We start from the raw sequence: 19,304 nt of genomic DNA on the forward strand, positions 1-19,304 counted from the left end.
GTAAATGAATGGGTTAAGGCATCGGTGGATAAGGACTGTGCCAGTGAATCATCATCATGTTGAAGAGTATTGGTGATAATGGGATCCTTGAGGTATTCTGCAGACTGCTTTCCACGGTGGTGATATGTTTGACTTTACAGCTTATAATCGAAAGTAATCGCACGGCTATTTCCCGACACAAATCGGGATATTGGCCGGCGATTTCGCAAAAAGTGGCGAAAAGCGTATAATCGAAAGCTACATTTGTGATAGCTTCGCCGCTTTCCCTTCGCCTCCCAGCGAAAGTTCAAAGGGCGTGTTGGCGGCGAAGCGAAGGCGGGACATGGGCAGGCTTGGGCGTGGCTACCAGATGACTGGCTTTCGTGATAATGGTCCTTTTATTTTCATGACCAAGCCTCAAAAAGGTGCCCCAACTGACCAGATGACCACCAGCAGGGAATGGGGGATGACCTCCCCTTACTCCCCCAGTGGTCGCCAAACCCCTCCCACACTAAAATTATTAAAATACAAACCTTTTTGCCAGCCTGTATGCCAGCCTCAAATGTCATAACCAGCACCCTGACAGCAGTATGCAGCTCCCTGGAACAGTGTTTGTTGGTTACAGTGGACTGCAGAAAGGCAGAGCCAGGCCATCCCCCCCTACCTGTTCCACTTGTGGTGGGTAATGTTGAGCCCTCCCAAACCCCCACAAACCCACTGTACCCACATGTACGTGCCCCCTTCAGCCCTTAGGGCTAGGTGTAATGGTTCACACTTGTGGCAGTGGGTTTGGGGGGGGATTTGGGGGACTCAGCACACAAGGGAAGGGTGCTATGCACCTGGAAGCTAATTTGGTTGTTTATAAAAGATGTTTGAAGTGCCCCCTAGGGTGCCCGGTTGGTGTCCTGGCATGTGAGGGGGACCATTGCACCAGGGGCGTAGCTATGGGTGGGCCCAGGCCCGCCCACCCAGCTGATCTCGCCAGACTGGCAGCAGCGGCGAACTGGCAGGCGGCGGCAATAAAAGCATAAAGCAGCGAAGCTCTTCGATTCCGTCCTTCGCTTTCCGTTTCCTGCCCTCTCAGCGTCCCACCTTCCTTTGATGTCATTTCCTTTCGGGCGGGCGGGACGCTGAGAGGGCAGGTAACGGAAAGCGAAGGACGGAATCGAAGAGCTTCGCTGCTTTATGCTTTTATTGCCGCCACCCGCCTTTTCGCCGCTGCGACTACAGAAGGAAGCCATAGATTTATAATCTCTGTTTCTACTCCCCTGCGCAGCCGTTGCCATTCACTTAAAGCACAGCAAGCAAACCAGTGATCTGCTGTGCTGCCTGCATCCACGTTGTCTTCTTTATTCAGCAGAGGGTGGTGAGCAGAGGGAAGGATGGGACTGGGAGGGGTAGTGAGCTGAGGGAAGGATGGGTCTGGGAGGGGTGGTGAGCAGAAGGAAGGAGCAGGAGATAGATGGGACTGGAAGGGGTGGTAAGTACAGAGTATGGGGAATGGGGGACTAATGAAGTGGGTGAAAGATGGGGGAGGAATTTAGGAGACTGGGTAAGGAAGAGACAGAAGGGGGAATGGGAGTGCTGGAGAGGGAATGAGAGGGAGATGGTCAAAGGGGAGAGAGGAGCATCGGTGGACATGGATGGGAGGACAAGGACCAGGGAGAGAGGAGAAAATGCTGGACATGGAGGGGAGGGCAGGGGAGAGAGGAGAATTTCTGGATATGGATGGATGGAGGGGGGGCAGAGGAGAGAGGGGAATTGCTGGATATGGATGGATAGATGAATGGAGGGCAGGGGAGTTGCTGGACATGGGTGGATAGAGGGGAGGGCAGGGGAGAGGAGAGTTGTTGGACATAGGTGGATGGAGGGGAGGTTAGAAGAGAGTTGCTGGACATGGATGGAAGGAAGGGCAGTGGAGAGAGGATGGTTGCTGGACATGGGTGGATGGAGGGGAGGGCAGGGAGAGAATTGTTGGACATGGATGGAGGGGAAGGAAGGGAAGACAGGAAGGAGATGCACATGGATGGAGGAAAGAAAGAAGAAATTCTGGACATGGATGGAGGGTAGGGAAGACAGAGGAAGGAGATGCACATGGATGGAGGGAAAGGGAGAGAGAAGAAATGCTGACATGGATGGAGGGGAGGGAAGAGAGAGGAAGAATATATGAGGGAAAAGGAAGAGAGGAGAAAAACAGCTCATGGATGGAGAAAATAGGCAGAAGCTGGATCCACTGGACAGTCAAGTCTGCGGAAGACCCAGCTTTTACTTACACATGTAGGGCAAGAAATGAAGAAGAAAGGCAGAAAGTAAAGAAATAAATGGAAAGGAAGGCCTGGAAACGGAGTTAAGAGGACAGATAGCAGCAGAATCAGATACTGGGCCAGCATGATCAGAAAAACAAAGTCACCAGACAACAAAGGTAGAAAAAAATCATTTTATTTTCATTATAGTGTTTGGAATATGTCCACTTTGAGAATCAGGTGCTCAACATTAAAAGTTTATATTTATTTATTTACTTATTTATGGCATATTATCCCACATTAAACATGAATTAAATTGGAACCTGGGATCATTTAATTTTTTTTTCCTGGAGAGAGTAATGCATTACCACCCCCCCCCCCCCAGGCTCTCTCCCCGGCTATAGCCAGCTCTGCAATTTTGAGGGGGGGGGCGCAGAGGTGGACCGGGGAGAGAGCCTGTTATTAAACATTTACCAGCAAACCACTGTCTAGTGCCCACCCATCCAACCTGTTGGCCCACCCAAAAATTGACTTCTGGCTACCTCACTGCATTGCACTACAAATGCTGGTTCCTCCCACGGCCAAATGCCTTGGATTTCATCGGGTTTGAGATCGCTGGCAGTTTTTTCCATTATCGCGGAAAAACAAAACTGGCGCTCTCAAACCCGGCGAAATCCAAGGCATTTCGCCGGCCTACACCGTATTATCGAAAAAAAAAGATGGCCGGCCATCTTTTTTGAAAATACGGTTCCGGCCAGCTGTTGCGCCGCCGCCAAAATAGATCGCCGGCGACCTATTTCGCCGGCGACATTCGATTATTCCCCTCTTTGATTTTATTTGATAAGTTCTGGTGGTTAGAAAGCCTTTGATCCAGTTAAGTACGTTTCCTTCAATCCTGAAGTGGCCTAGTATTCTTAGTAGTATGTTGTGGTTTACCATGTCAAATGCTTTCGACATGTCGAACTGGAGGAGGAGTATGCTTTTGCCTGTGGCAATCTCCTGCTTGAATTTGGCCAGGAGGGTGATTAGGACAGTTTCGGTGCTATGGTGGGATTGGAATCCTGATTGTGAATTATGTAGTATTGAGAACTTGTCCAGGTATTCCGTAAGCTGTTTAGTCATGAAGCTCTCCATCATTTTTACTACTAATGGGATAGACACAACTGGGTAGTAATTGGTGATATCGTTTGTGCTTCTCTTGATGTCTTTTGGTATTGGGGTGAGTAGGATGTTGCCATGTTCCTCAGGGAAGAAACCTTGTTGTAACATGAAGTTTAGATGGGATGTAAGGTCTGCTATGAAGCGGTCTGGGGCAGACTTGAGTAGATGACTGGGACATGTATCAAGTTTGCAGTGGGTCTTGGCGAACCTGTGAGTTGCTTGTGTAACTGATTCAGTACTGAGGAGATTAAATGTTGTCCAAATGCAGTCAGTTGGGTATCCTTCGGAGGATGGGTCCAGATCATTGAAGAAAATTTCAATGTCGGTATTGTGATGAGGAAGTGTGCTGCGTAGTTTTATTATTTTTTCGTTAAAGTAGTTAGCAAGTTTATCTGCCGGTGGGATGTCTGTGTTGGTTGTGGTGGTAGGGGTGGTGTCTAGTAACTTATTTACGAGTTGGAATAGTTTCTTCATATCTTTATGTCTGGTCCTAATTTGGTTTTGTTGTAGGACCTTTTGGTTTGTTTTATTGCGTATTTGTATTTTCTATGTATTTGTTTCCATGCGTTGAGTGTATGTTCATCTTTTATCTTTCTCCATACTCGTTCAAGTTTTCTAGATTGTGTTTTGAGTTTTTGTAGTTCATCATTCAGCCAAGGTATAGTGTTTTGTCTTTTTGATATTTTTGTTTTTAAGGGTGCTATTTTGTTTAGTACGCTGTTGCATCTGCCATCCCAGTGATTGAGATAAAGTATGGAATCAGTGCGTGTTGTCCATTCGTTGTCGTATATTTGTTGCCAGAATATTTGTGGATCGATTTGCCCTCTTGTAGTGTAAGTAGTACGTTCTGGTGTACTGTTTGAGCCCTTCTTCTGCCAGTTTAGAGTTAGGTTCAGTTTGTAATGGTCAGTCCAAGGTATTGCTGTCCATTTGATGTCTGTTATTAATAGGTTATTGTCTGTAGGTAGTTTATGTGATAGGAGGTCCAATGTATGTCCTTTGATATGGGTAGTTTGCATGTGGAGCCATTTAAAATCCTAGGACTGTAGGAAGTCTTTACATTCAAGTGCGTTTGTGGAGTTGGGGTCTTCTAGGTGAAAGTTAATGTTGCCTAGTAGCAGTATGTTGTTGTTGTTTACACAGTTGTTTGATATGAAGTCCATGAAGGTGGGCTGACTTTCCTTCCAGTTGCCGGGTGGTCTGTAGAATAATACACAATTCAGGTGATCGGTTAGGGAGTTGATATGGATTTTAAATGAGGCAATTTCTAGTTGAGGTGTTATGGAGGCAGCTATGGTTTCGGTGGTGAATTTTTCTCGGTATATTAGTGCTATGCCTCCACCTCTCTTTTCCGATCTGGTTTGGTGGGTGATTTTGTAACCTGGCAGGCACAGTTCAAGGATTATGGGGTCGTTTTGGTTGTGAATCCATGTTTCATTGATAAAGATGAGATCAAGGTTTTCTGAGGTGATCCAATCTGATATTGTTGTTGTTTTGTTGATTACAGATCTAGCATTGATGTAGCCTACCTGGATGTTTTGATATGGGGCATCTAGGTTTGGTGTTATGTGGATTTTTGTTAGTTGTCGTTCCTTGGGTGATGTGTGTTTGTTGTGGTCTTTCCTCTCATTTTGTTGGTGATGTCCATGTTCAGATAGTTTTCCTTTAGTGTGATGAGAGTCAGTTTGGTGGAGTGTGGAATGTTTGATCAGTCTTTGGTGATTTTGTAGGGTGGGTATGAAGTAATGTTCTGTGAGTGGGATGGATAGTGCTAGGTGGATCAGTGAAAGGGAGTAGATTACCAGAAGTATTTTGATTACATTCATTTTGGTGTCAATTTAGGATATAGGTTACTCACAGTCAGATGCTCAGGAGTGAAGTCCTGGACACCTATAAGTCAGGCTTACAGTGAGAGTGGGAGCTCAGCAGTTCTGATGGGAATACAGGCTCACAGTGAGAGTGAGAGTTCAACAGTTCTGATAGAAGCAGAGCCTCAGAAGCAAGCTGCCTATTGTGGGAGGTGCTTTCTGGTATCACCAACTGTCTGCCTGGTTGAAATTATGCAGGGAAAGATGATGGCTGAGGAAAGCCTTCTCCAAGAGCAGGCTACAATAAAGGTTGGAGATCAGCAGCTCTAATAAGAGTGTAGACTACTGTAAAAGTGGGAGCTTAACAGTTCTAAATTAAGTGCAGGCTTACAGTGAGAGTGGGAGCTCAGCAGTTCTGATGGGAATACAGGCTCACAGTGAGAGTGAGAGTTCAACAGTTCTGATAGACGTAGGGCCTCAGGAACAAGCTGCCTATTGTGGGAGGTGCTTTCTGGTATCACCAACCGTCTGCCTGGAAATTATGTTGTAAAAGATGATGGCTGAGGAAAGCCTTCTTTTCTGAACTGACATAAAGTTTGAACTAAATTCTATAACTTGGGACTACAGTGAGGCACCTGGATGCTGCCTAGTGTATCTGGTGCTTAATATCAGATCTTCAGAGGTAAGGAGATATTCAGCCCAAATGTTGACAATAGTATTTCATTTAATCTATATAATCAGAACTGCTATATGTAAAAGCTGAGGTCCTGAATATTTCAGATATTGTAGTCACCGTGACATAACTATACATTTAAACTAAAAGTATAATCTATTCAGATAGTGACTGAATATTGCCTCTATTGAGATAATTTCCCATCCTACCCTTGATCATCTCTCTTGAAGCTGATGAATGTACAACTGGGTTTGAATACTGGACAAACAATGTACGAGTTGAAATGAAAGATTTTATTGTTATTTTAGCTTTCCTTTAATATTCAGAGAAATTTGACAATTTATTTTTTGTTATATACTTCCTGTTGTTCCTGTCAGGCCAAAACAGAATAATGTAGCACTTGGGGATAAAGATACACCCCACTATTCAGCACTGGAGGCCAGGATAGCAAATATCTCCACTGCTACATATACTTGCCCCTGGTGCTCAGGTATGGTGGGATGAAAGACACCCAGACACTGCAGAAACACCAGCATGCTGAAGGTGATGTACTTGGCCTCATTGAAACTGTCAGGTAGATTTCTTGCTAGGAAGCTACAATGAAGCTGATACCAGCCAGAAATCCCAGTAACCCAGAACACAGTAAAAATGCAATTATTGATCCTACATTACATTCAATTGAATTGTTCCATCTTCTTTTTGTGTGTTACGATGTGGAATGGTGGAGCGTTCCCAACCAGACAAGGCAAAAGAGGATTGAAGAAGGGAAAAGGAAAGCACTATAGAGTATGAGACCTGGAACCCAGCCATTTCCGAAGCTTGTTTCCAGGCTTAGTGGTCTGAAAAGCCATGACCACTGTGATTGTTTTGCCAGGACAGAGGAAGAGAGATGGAGAACGTTATTCCAAGGCAGTCTTGTCGAAGAATGCAGGTACCTTCTCAGGATGTCCTATGAATATCAATGAGCAGAAAAACAGAGCAGAGGGAGACTAAGAGAATGTAGCTTAGGTTCCGGTTGTTGGATCTCACAATAGGAGTTTCTCTGTAATAAATGAAGATTCCCAAAATGACAGCAGTGATAGAAAAAGAAAAATGCTGATAAACATCAAACGATTCCCAAGATTCTTCATTGGAAAGGAAGATTATTACTTTTGGGATGCAGACATCTCTTTTTTCATTGGGCCACTGGTCCTCTGGGCATCTTATACAGTTCTCTATATCTGAGAGACAGAATATTTAACTTCTCAAGTATAACAATCAGATTACAGAGAGGCTAAATATTGCTCTATTTGCAGGGGACAAGCATGCATGGGCCATAGATTGGGCTGACATTTACATTTACAAGTATCAGAATTTTCTATTCTATTCTTGTTTTTCTATACTTCCAATTTCATTCAAAGAATCAAAGCGGGTTACAACATGTAATCCGTTACAACCACAGCAACATTCACACTTCAAATGTTTCTTGAATAGAAAAAGTTTTTAAAGACTTCCTAAACTGATAGTAATCTGAAATCCCCAGAGTTGACTAGGAATTGAGTTCCACAGTTTAACTGCGGAAGAGCTAAATGAATTATCAAAAAACAGTTTATATTGAATTTTGTTCACTGAAGGAAGAGCTAGATTTAGAGTATATGACTACAAATAGATTGATCCACAGAAGAACAGTAATCAGAGTAATGTGGTCAGAGTAATGTGGTCAGATGGACTTGAACCATAGAAGATCTTATAAATTAACAACTGTCTTAAATTAACCCTGCAGAAACAATCAGCCCCATGAAGATCTCTAAGCAAAGGTGTCATATGTTCATATTTCTTGCTACTAAAGATCATCCTTGCAGAACAGTAGTGCTGTCCAATTCCTCAATTTCGTGGCGCTCGTTGTTTCTGTTGTCCAAAAAATCCTCCGTATCATTACTTCCTGAGGAACTATCCACAAATTGGAAAGCTTTGAATGCTATGCTCTTAGGTGCTACATGCTGCACTACCGCAGCTTCTGTCGTAGTCTCTTGTGCTGTATTACATTTCATCCAAGGATATACACGTTTATAAAGATAATCATTCTTATATCTGGCAATCTTCTTAAGTTTGGATTTACGTAACTGATCTCTACATTGTGCTAGTGTATCCTTTAACTGTGAATACTTCTGTGTGAATACTTGCTCAGAGACACTTTGTTTTAAACGATTCACTTCCGTGTCTAGCATTTCTTTCTCCTGTTGTAATACAGCCTTTGAATTTCTATATCAACAGCAATAAGATCTAATGAACACTTATTAAGTATCATATCGAAGAGAAACCTACTGGATCTATCACCTAAACACGCTGGACAGCCAAGATCGCGTCCGAGAACGCGATCACAGTTTCAAATGTAATTAATCTATCAAGTACATCACTAACTGAGGCAGAGACAACTTTACTTTCTAAAGGTTTATCTTTTGTTCCAACATCCAGATTTGATGCATTCCAGTTCAGAATAGATTTAGAGAAATTTATACGCCAGTTACAATTGCGTATCTATTTTGGGAACAACAAATCAGCACCTCAATCTCGAGTGTATAATAAATCTCAATGGATCCCGCCCATTCTTATTGATCCTATAGTAAGTACATTTAAACAACTCGTACTCCATGATGTTCATAAATTCTATCAATTACATAGTCACTGGCTTTAGAGATAATTTGACAGAGATGAGCGGGTAGCCTTGAAAGAATTACGTGACAACAAAAGGTGGTGATAAAGCGAGCAGACAGGGGGGTGCTGTGACAGTTCTGGATAGAACACATACATTGGAAGTAGAGTCTCAGTTAGAAGATAAGACAGCATATCAAGAGTTGGAAGTAGACCCAACTCCAGATTTGCAGATCAAGATCAAAGATATTACGCAAAGAGGACTCCAGCAAGGATTCGTGACTACTAAAGAACACCAGTACTTAAACCACAAGACACCCATTATACCAGTACTTTACATACTGCCTAAGGTGCATAAAGATCCAATACATCCCCTGGCAGACCTATAATGTCATCGAAGGGCTCTCTGTTAGAGCCGATTTCTATTTATGTAGACACGTTTTAAGAGAATTCGTACCAAGATGTCCTCGTTCATTAAGACACCACACATTTTTTGAACATGCTACAAGAGATTCAATCAATTCCAAGTACTGTTCTGTTGGCAACATTGGACCATTAAATCTCTTTACACTAAGATTCCGCAGGAAGAAATAGTGGTGGTGGAAAAGATATTAGATTCCAGACCCAGACTGCACGAAGTCCCTATGATGTTTATGTGAAACTCATGAAGCTTGCATTATGTAACAATTTTTTAAAGTTCCATGATAGACTTTTTCTCCAAAAATCAGGAGTAGCCATGGGCACCACTTTGCTCCTACATTAGCAACTTGTTTATGGCTACCTATGAATCACATGGCTACCCGACTCTATGTATCGGTCTAAGATTTTTATGTGGAGGAGATACATAGATGATATTTTTTCCTAATTTGGACAGGAGATGAAGAAGAACTAGATGATTTTCACAAGTGGCTCAATCAACGCCATTCGGAGATACAATTTAAAATACACCCAGTTCAAGGACGCATGTGCATTTTTGGATGTTATGGTTGAATTAAAGGACACAAATTCACTACCAGTATACAATAAGCCTACAGACAGAAACACAGTCTGGAATATTGAGTTGCCATCCCCGCAAATTGCGGGAGCAGCTTACCGTTTTCACAGTTCTCCGATTTCGCAGATATGCTTGGATGATGCCGATTTTAAGGCTGGCATCGGAATTGTTTATAACAAGATGAATTGCGAAATTATCCAGATAAAACTTTAAGACGAGCATACCGAAGAGCAAAATATAACAACAGAGAGCTGTTGTTGCAAGCTAAATCCCGACCAGCAGAGGATAGACATGTATCATGAGATAGTATCGGGCGGGGAAGCTATTGCAAAGATAATCAGGCAACATTGGAATATATTAGAACTCACAACGTGTTTGCACATTGTGATATATGCCTGCCTTTCAGAGGGCATGAATTTAAAAGAATTGCTCAGTCCGGCTGAATTACGTGAACAAGATAAGGACAGACAGAGAGAATCTGCAGGGCATTTTCCAGTGTTTGAAGAGAAATTGTAAACTTGTGAGATGACAGTAGAAATGCAATCCTTTGAACATGATGGTAAAAAATATGGTTTAAAACATTGTACTACCGTTCGTACCTGTGGAGTGATTTACTGTATTGTATGCCCATTGTGGTAGAAGTACGTGGGTAAAACCAGTAGATTCAGTGCATGAACGCATGCATAAACATCGTTCCCAGTTATCGTAGCACAAATACCAGGACCTCCTCTAGTGCAGCATTGTATGCATTCAACATCGAGGACCTACAAGTTGTTGTGATAGATCATATTAATCCAGCACCGAGAGGTGTGATTATAACAGACAGCTATTACAAGAGAAGCCTATTGGATCTATCACCTAAACACGTTGGAACCAAGAGGTCTGAACACATAGTATCCAATGGAACTGGTTTATGTGAAACACGATCGGCTCTGATCAGCTGTTTCCGATCAGGGTTGAATAACAAAGACGCCGTCGCCATCTTGTAATAGTCGATAGATGGTAGACGAAGTAACTCTGAGAGCCTGGTGAGTCATGAACTTACAGTATGTATATTATTACAAGCTATGAATGGGAGCACACGCTTACTAGGGCTCATGTATTGTCTGTTTGTTTTATAGAGACAGCACGAAGAGTCCCCTTGATAAAACCAAGGGGCGAAACAGGCTCCTGTTGGGGAGTGCTGATCTATTGGCATACAGATAAGTTACAAGTTTTTCAAGCCATGTGCATTAAGTATGCAATGTGGAAGCTACAGGGCATGCTCTGATTAAAAAAGAAAAAAGTTATGTATAATAGGTATGTTAGGTAGCTGCGTATATGGTAGGATGGTTGGTACAGTCTATGATTACACGGAAGCAGCATGAAAGAAATTTAAGTATACTGGTGCAAGTTTATGAGACTTTACCTTAAAAACCTCCACCATTAGATTCTCCCTTAGCACTCTGATCATTTTTTTTTTGGTGCTATATCCCAGAAATAAGCAGAGGATTTTCCCCAAGTCATTATAATAATGGTCATGTTCTGCATGTAATGTAATTGGCTAATTTTCACCACATTGGCCCTTAATTGTATCAATAACTGTGTTTAACAAGCAATACATATCTAATAATCAGTAAGTATCAATAATTGGGGTTTACACAAGCGCTAACAGGCAATAATTTGTAGTTATGTGTAAAACTGACTTACTCCCTATCTATAAATGAGCCCTAATTTCTATGGTGTGGATCGGGGAAGGGTTACTGGTGGGTGAGGGACTGCCAAGCAATTAGACGCCATGTATAGAATGCTGTAATTTAGATCTTACAGCCTGGCAGGGAGGGTGCTGCCTAGATTCTCATTTACTACTTTAACCAATAGGATAATATCTGCTGTTCAACCTCAGAGGTAGAAGGATAATCTGGATCTGACCTTCTGGACATTCTGGCATCTTCTCATAAAGATGGAGAATGGGGGGAGTGAATAGTGGGAAGAACTGGTTGTAGAAGGAAACTTCCCCTGACTATAAAACCTTGATTCACCCTTGGGATAGTGTCTTTGCCTTTCCTGAAATTTCCCTGGCCTTTGACCATAGTTGCAATGGGAGACCCTTCAAGCCTAAGCCTGACCTTATAACCCATGAAAGTTTACTGGCTATGCGCTACTGCTCATGCTAGTATACTAAAAGTCTAGGAGTGCTAATGAGCATATAGGAGCAGTAGCCACTTAAGCAACTGCCCTGTTAGTTGTGTGAAGGAACGAAGAACTTTCTGCATCCCTCCTGAGTGTTCAAAGAGACGGGAAGAAATGTCCTATCCCCAATATTTATAAAGGCATAAGAAACTAAATTTTGTGATTTTGACTTCAGTTTATTTTAATTGCTGTTATTGTGATATTACATGGAGGGGCATAATCAACGGGGCGCCCAAGTTTTCCTGGGTCTGTCCTCGCAGGACGGCTCTGTGAAGGGGCGGGGAAACCCGTAATTATCGAAAGAAGATGGGTGTCCATCTTTCCTTCGATAATACAGTCGGGGACGCCAAATCAGCAATTTAGGTCGACCTTAGAGATGGTTGTCCTTAGAGATGGTCCGTCCTCGATTTTCGGCGATAATGGAAACCAAGGACAGCCATCTCAGAAAACGCCCAAATCCAAGCCATTTGGTCATGGAGTAGCCCAGCATTTGTAACACACTGGTCCCACTAACTGAATGGAAAAAGCCCTTCCCTTACCGATCCCTTGGCGATTCGGAAAGGAATGGGCATGCATGAAGGAAATCGCATGCAAATGATGCTGCTCACTGTTAGCTCATTTGCACATGATTTCCTTCCTAGGAGGGGAAGCCAGTGCAGAGCAGCCAGGCATTATGTGGGGGTGCTCTGTGATGTCAAGACAGCTTAATACATGCAGACAAGCTGCGTGTATAATAGCCATCTACAACCTTAGAAAAACACAAGTCCAGGTGAAAAAGTCCAAGTCTTGTCAGGGATGTTTTTTTAAGAGTATAGGTGAAAAACATCCTTTGCTATGACTCTGTCCCTGTGACAGCATTATGGATGTTTCTGTGAGAGGGACATCCATGCCATTGCTATGCCTCTGATACCCCCTTTATTTATTTGGATTTTGAATCACAAGTAACAACAGTGGGATTTGAACTGCCCACCTTTGGATTGCAAGACCAGTGCTCTAACCACTAGGCCATTCCACCACTCCTCCACACCCTTGAAATTTGGCAGTCCCTGTGGGTGGGGGGGGGGGGGCAGTATGCAGGTCCCTGGGGGGGGAGGTGTGTGTGTCAGCGGAGGCATAACTAAGGCGTGGACATCCTTTCTTCAAACATTTTGGATGTCCTCAACTGCCCCCCCCACAAGGATGACCAAATTTCAAGGGTGTGGAGGAGTGGCCTAGTGGTTAGAGCACTGGTCTTGCAATCCAGAGGTGGCTTGTTCAAATCGCACTGTTGCTACTTGTGATCCAAAATCCAAATAAACAAAGGGGGTATCAGAGGCATTGCAAAAGCATGGAAATCCTTCTCACAAAAACATCAACATTTTGGACATCCTCAACTGCCGTTGCAGGGACAGAGGCATAGCAAAGGACATCCTTCACCCATACTCTAAAAACAAAAATGCTGTTTTTTTTCAGGGTGGGAGGTGGTTAGTGACCACTGGGGGAGTCAGGGGAGGTCATCCCCGATTCCCTCCGGTGGTCATTTGGTCATTTAGTGCACATTTTTATGGCTTGGTCATAAAAAAAAGGAATAAGTAAAGTTGGCCAAGTGTTTGTGAGGGGCGCCCTTCTTTTTTCCATTATCGCTCGAGGAAGCCCATCTGTTAGGTACGCCCCAGTCCCACCTTCGCTATGCCTCTGACATGCCCCTGGGAACTCTGGTCATCCCCGTGACAGAAAGCAGTTGGGGACGCCCAAAATCGGCTTTCAATTATGCTGATTTGGGTGACTCTGAGAGAAGGACACCCATCTCCCGATTTGTGTCGGAAGATGGGTGCCCTTCTCTTTCGAAAATTCCCCTGTTAGTGCTTGTAGCTGTTTTATTGCAGATTAGGAATATGACACTACTATATATATAGCTTTGGACCTCTTGGGTTTCTGCAATTTATAAATCCAAGATAACAGAATAGAATAAAATAATGTCCTTAAGAAGCAGGGCTGAATAACATGCCACTATGAGCCTCTCATGTGTTGTATATCACTCACCAGTTTGATTGGAGATATGTCCAGCTGGACAGGGAATACAGTCATAGCAGCAGACAGGCTTTCCTTCTCTGGGTAATTTCCTGAAGCCAGGAGCACAATTCTGAGTGCATCTGGATTGTGGAGGAGTCTGAGGATTGAAAAAAAGTATATATATATATCTACCTTCAAATGTCACTGGACTGTAGTTTATAAAATGCAGATTTCTTTCCTGTCCACTTATGGACCAATTCAGACCTTTTCTTTGGACATCAAATTTGAGGTTTGTTTTTTACCCCCAGAACAGCTAAATTACAGTCAGCTATTTTTCAGAGGAAGTAATATTAAACTACGTTAAAAGTACACATTTCTGTGGAGGTGTTTAGGATGAAGAGAAACACATGGCAGAGTTACTAATCTGGGCTACCGTTAAGATGGTACACCCAAAACAGAGCAAAGAAACCTATCAGTTGCTGTATCCATGTTGTTGTTCATTATTGTTGGTAGCATTTTTATTTGATCTCACTTATGCCAGCTTGTGCAGCATATGGAGTTCCAAGGAAATATTGGTTTGAAAAGTCAGAGTAGTAATTAGTTCTAAATCGTAATCAGTGTGTCATTTTGTCTTGCTCCGCCAAGGGATGAGCAGCTTTGCTGGTGTGAGCCCTTGGATCCGGCCGGAGGACGGCAGAGTGAAGCCCTCCTTCTCCAGAGGACAGCCGACCCACCCCCACTCTTCGCCTGGAAGGCCAGCGTTCCCTGGAAGTTGGAGCCTCCAGGTGCGGGGCAGCCTACAGGGTTTCTGGAACAAGGGGCGGACAGGCCCCGCGGACAGCGCAACTCTGGATCCCTGGAAGTCAACTGGTCCGAGGTCCCGGGAACTGGCACGCCGGCGTGGAGGACAGCTGTGGCAGAGGTCAAGGCAGGCAGCGGTCAAGAAGAGTCAGTAACAGACAATGGTCAAGGCAGGCAAGCGGTCAAGAAGAATCAGTAGCAGGCAATGGTCAAGGCAGGCAGCAGTCAAGAAGAGTCAGTAGCAGGCAATTTTCAAGGCAGGCAGCGGTCAAGAAGAATCAGTAGCAGGCAATGGTCAAGGCAAGGCAATATCCGGTAGCAAGGTACAGAGTTCCATCCAACGATGCGGAAGCTCTCAGGGAACGAGAAGCCGAAGCACTGGCTAGGAGGAGTGGTGCTCCTTAAGTAGTCCTCCTCATTAGCGTGGGGCCCCAGCTGGTGCTTCCTGCAGTTGAGTCTTCAGGTAACCAATCCGAGGTGACGCTAGTCACCGCTTCCCCTGCTTGCTCCCGCAACCGGAAGAGATGCCGGCTATCCTCCGCCGGCACAATGTTGCAGGGGTTTCATTCCGGAAGTGGAAAGCCGGCCATCGGCGGCAACGAGGCGAGAACAACCGGCGATCCTCTGTAGCCAGACTGAAGGCAATGGCCGCCTCTCCCCACTGGCCGGCGGACCTGCGGCAAAGGCCGGCCATCCATGGCGGCCCCGGGCCCCATGGCCCACTGGTACCAGTGGCGAGCAGGTGAGTGTTGGTGCCGGCGGAAGACGGGACAGTATCCCCCCTGGAAGACCCCCTTCCTTCCCAGGGTCCGGGTTTCTGTGGATAGCGTAGATGAAATTCCTGTACTAGGTCTGGAGCGTGTACATTGGAGTCCGGCTCCCATGAGTTATCCTCTGGGCCAAAGTGTTTCCAAGATATGAGGTAATACAGCCTTCCTCTTTTCCACTTGGAGTCTACAATCTCCTGAACCTCAAACTCTGGATCTGGTTCGGAATCCGGAATCACCGATGCCTCCCTCGTGGATGCCAGCGGGACCTCTGAAACGGTTTCAGGAGGGATACGTGGAATGCATTGTGTACCCGCAGAGACCGGGGCAGACGAAGCCGTAGGTGACGGTCCAAATCCGTTCCTGAATGGAAAAGGGTCCGATGAAGCGTGGGTGCTAGCCGTCGAGACGGCAGCCAGAGCCGTAGGTGCTTGGTGCTTAGCCAGACCTTTTGCCCAGGTTGAAACACAGGCACAGGGCGTCGGTGTGGCGGTCCGCGTATAGTTTGTATTTGGCAGCTGCCCTTCGCAGCTGCTCGCGGACCGTCTTCCAGGTGTCCTGCATACTATTCAGGACCCGCTGTACCTGAGGAATATCTGGTTCCGAGGAGATAGCCGGAGGAAGCCGGGGGGTGCCGGCCGAACACCACAGAGAACGGAGACTGCTGGGAGGCCGAGTGTAGGCTATTGTTGTAGGCCGAACTCTGCCCATGGAAGGAAGTGACACCCAGTTGTCCTGGCGGTTGTTCACGAAGGCTCGGAGGAACCCCTTCAGGGTCTGGTTAATACATTCCACCATCCCATTTGTCTGAGGATGGTAGGCAGACGAGGAAATTGGGCCTTGACTCCTAAGGCGGCACATAACGCCTTCCAGAACCGGGAGGTGAATTGGGTTCCCCGGTCGCTGATGATCTGTACGGGGAGCCCGTGCAGGCGGAAAGATGTGCTGGACGAAGCAAGTGCCAGCGTGGCTGCCGAGGGAAGTCCCTTCAGAGGAATAAAGTGGGCCATCCTGGAAAACCGTCCACTACCACCCAGATGACCGTATGCCCCTCGGAGCGAGGTAAGTCGTGATGAAGTCCATGGAAATTCCTCCCAAGGGCCTTGTGGCACCGACATGGGCTGGAGTTCCCCCCCGGCCGCCCTAACCGTTGACTTGGTCCAGGCGCAAACGAGGCATGGAAGACACAAAGTGAAGCACGTCCTGTGCCATCCGTGGCCAGTGATACTGGTTGCGCTAGTAAGTGCACCGTTTTATGGAACCCAAAATGCCCCGCAACGCTGACGAGTGGGCCCGTGCATCGCTCTCCTCCGGTCTTGGTGAGTACCAGCGTTCTGGTAGGGTACCAGGGTCGTAGGCATTGCTGGCAGGCACTCCGGGTTCAACATAGGCTGCGATGCCTCAAGGCTCCTCGGGGGTCTCAAACGCCTGGGAGAGGGCGTCGGCAAGAATGTTCTTTTCCGCGGGCCGGAATATCAGACGAAACTGGAATCTGGCAAAAAATAAGGACCACCGAGCCTGTCGTGGATTCAGCCTCTTGGCTCCTTGGAGTACAGCGGTTCTTGTGATCGGTTACTACTGTGAAACGTGTTCGGCGCCCTCCAGCAGGGTAACCTCCATTCTTGCAGGGCCAGCTTGAGGGCCAGGAGCTCCCGATCCCCCCAGTGTAGTTCCTTCGGCGGGGGAGAACTTTCGTGAGAAGAAAAAGCACGGCAGTCGTTTTCCCGAGGAGGTGACCTGAGAGAGAATGGCCCCAGCCCCCACGGCCGAGGTGTCCACCTCCACCACGAAAGTTTACTAGGGTCTGACTTCGGAGGATGGGAGCCGACAAGAAAGCCTTCTTTAGGGCAACAAACGCCTCCGCGCCGGGTCTGGCCAGTGCTGCACATCCGCTCCTTCCGGTGAGAGCTGTCAAGGGAGCCGTGACCAGGGAGTAGTGCTCGATGAACTGGCGGTAATAGTTTTGCAAAGCCCAAAAAAATCTTTGTAGACCTTTAAGTTCTGCGGCTGCGGCCAGTCCTGAATTGCTCTCACTTTATCCAGGTCCATTTGGAACCCTGCCCGGAATGATATAGCCCAAGAAGGGCACCACTAACTGGTGAAATACGCACTTGTTAACTTGGCATATAGTCGGTGTTGCCTTAGGCGCCTGAAGACCTCGGTTACATGGTCCACATGTTCCTGTGGAGACCGGGAAAATACCAGGATGTCGTCTAGGTAGACAATGACAAATGAGTAGAGGAGATCCTGAAACACGTGGTTGATAACTTTGGAAACCGCCGGGGCATTGCATAATCCGAAGGGCATGACAAGTACTCGAAATGCCCCTCGTGAGTATTGAACGCGGTTTTCCCACTCATCGCCCTGTTGAATCCGTATAAGATTATATGCTCCTCTCAGGTCCAGCTTCGTGAATACCTGGGCTCCCTGGAGTCTGTCAAATAGCTCTGGAATTAAGGGCAACGGGTACCGGGTCCTTAACCGTAATGGCGTTCAGGGCCCGGTAATCGATACAGGGCCTGAGGGTTCCGTCTTTCTTGCATGGCGTTCAGGGCCCGGTAATCGATACAGGGCCTGAGGGTTCCGTCTTTCTTGCTGACAAAGAAGAAGCCTGCTCCCACCGGGGAGGACGATGCTCGGATGAATCCCTTCTCCAGGTTTTCCTGTACATAGGCCCGCATGGCCGCTGATTCACCCCGGGAGAGGGTATACAGCCTCTCGGGAGGTGGCATCCGGTCCGGCAGTAGATTAATAGCACAATCAAAATGCCGATGTGGGAGCAACTTGTCCGCCTCTACCGGGTTAAAGACATCGGCGTAGGCCTGGTATTCCTTAGGTAGGGCCGCCTTGCAGGCCTGCAGTCTTCCCGGGGTGGTTGCCAGCACCGAGCAGGGGTTCCCTACTGGGGTCAGACAATGCTCCGAGCAATACTTCCCCCTGCCCCGTATGTGCCCCGACGTCCAATCAATCAGGGGGGAATGGCGGCGTAGCCATGGCAAGTCCAACACCAGGGGGTGAATGGACTTAGGCATTATCAGGAATTGGATCTTCTCCCGGTGCTGCTGGGCCACTCTTAGCTCGACCGGCGGAGTGAGTCAAGAGATGGGATTGGGTAATACTGTTCCTTGAATGGACGTCACCTGCACAGCCGGGTGGCAATCCTGCGCCGGTAGTCGCCATTGTTCAAACAGTTCCAAACTAATAACGTTTCCCCCAGCCCCTGAGTCCAACAGGGCCTGGGTCTGGATCGAATGGTCTTGCCACTGTAGGGTCACTGGTATAGTGAACAAATCGTCGGGAGGGGGCCCCGAGTGACCCAAGACCAGCCCCCTCACGGGGCCTTGGGTTCGGAGTTTCCCGCCGGTCGAGTAGGACACGCCTGAATCAAGTGTCCCGCTTCCCCACAGTAGAAACACAGGTTATTCCGGCGTCGACCGTTACGCTCTGAGGCAGCCGGTGATGCGTTGAATATTCTGTGATGGCCAGTTTGCTGCTATATGTTGACCTCAAATGTAAAGCGGGAGATGGTGACCATCCCTTGCTGAATATTCACGGATAGCAGGTTAAAGGCCCTGTTTACTAAGGCACGTTATCATTTTTAACACACCTACAATTAGCGCGAGTGCTAACCGTGTAGGCACCTATAGGGATATTGTAGTCGCATACACAGTTAACGCGTGTACATGGTTAACGTGTGTTAAAAATGTTAATGTGCCTATAACAAGGCTTAGTAAACAGGGCCCTAAGTGCTATTTAATCGGTCAGGATCATTCCTGTCCAGTCAAATAGTGCTAAATATCAGGGGAATGTCACTATGATACCATTAACAGTACCCCGTTCTTTTTTTTTTTAATAGTGGTAGTTTTACAGTGCAAGCAGTTTTGAATCCCTGGGTGGTTATGCTAAAAAGACTGCAACTTCAGAGTGTTTAAAGGTAACCTTATTCTACTAGGCACATAAATGTAGATTGTAGCAAGAAATAAAGCTGTTCGATTTAACACTGAAATTCCAAACGAAGATCTCTGAGCCCACGTGGATTCGCCGACCCTGACCCCAGCCTCCACCAGATAAGTGACTGAGCGC

General features: G+C 46.3%; 1 pseudogene; it reads right to left on the reverse strand.

Moving 5' to 3' along the window:
* LOC115464363 overlaps positions 1-17,528 on the reverse strand; it is a 67,959-nt pseudogene extending 50,431 nt beyond the window's left edge.
* Positions 17,529-19,304: the final 1,776 nt, after the last annotated feature.

The sequence above is a fragment of the Microcaecilia unicolor genome, chromosome 3, assembly GCF_901765095.1.
Source record: "Microcaecilia unicolor chromosome 3, aMicUni1.1, whole genome shotgun sequence".
In the NCBI taxonomy this organism is placed as follows: Eukaryota; Metazoa; Chordata; class Amphibia; order Gymnophiona; family Siphonopidae; genus Microcaecilia; species Microcaecilia unicolor.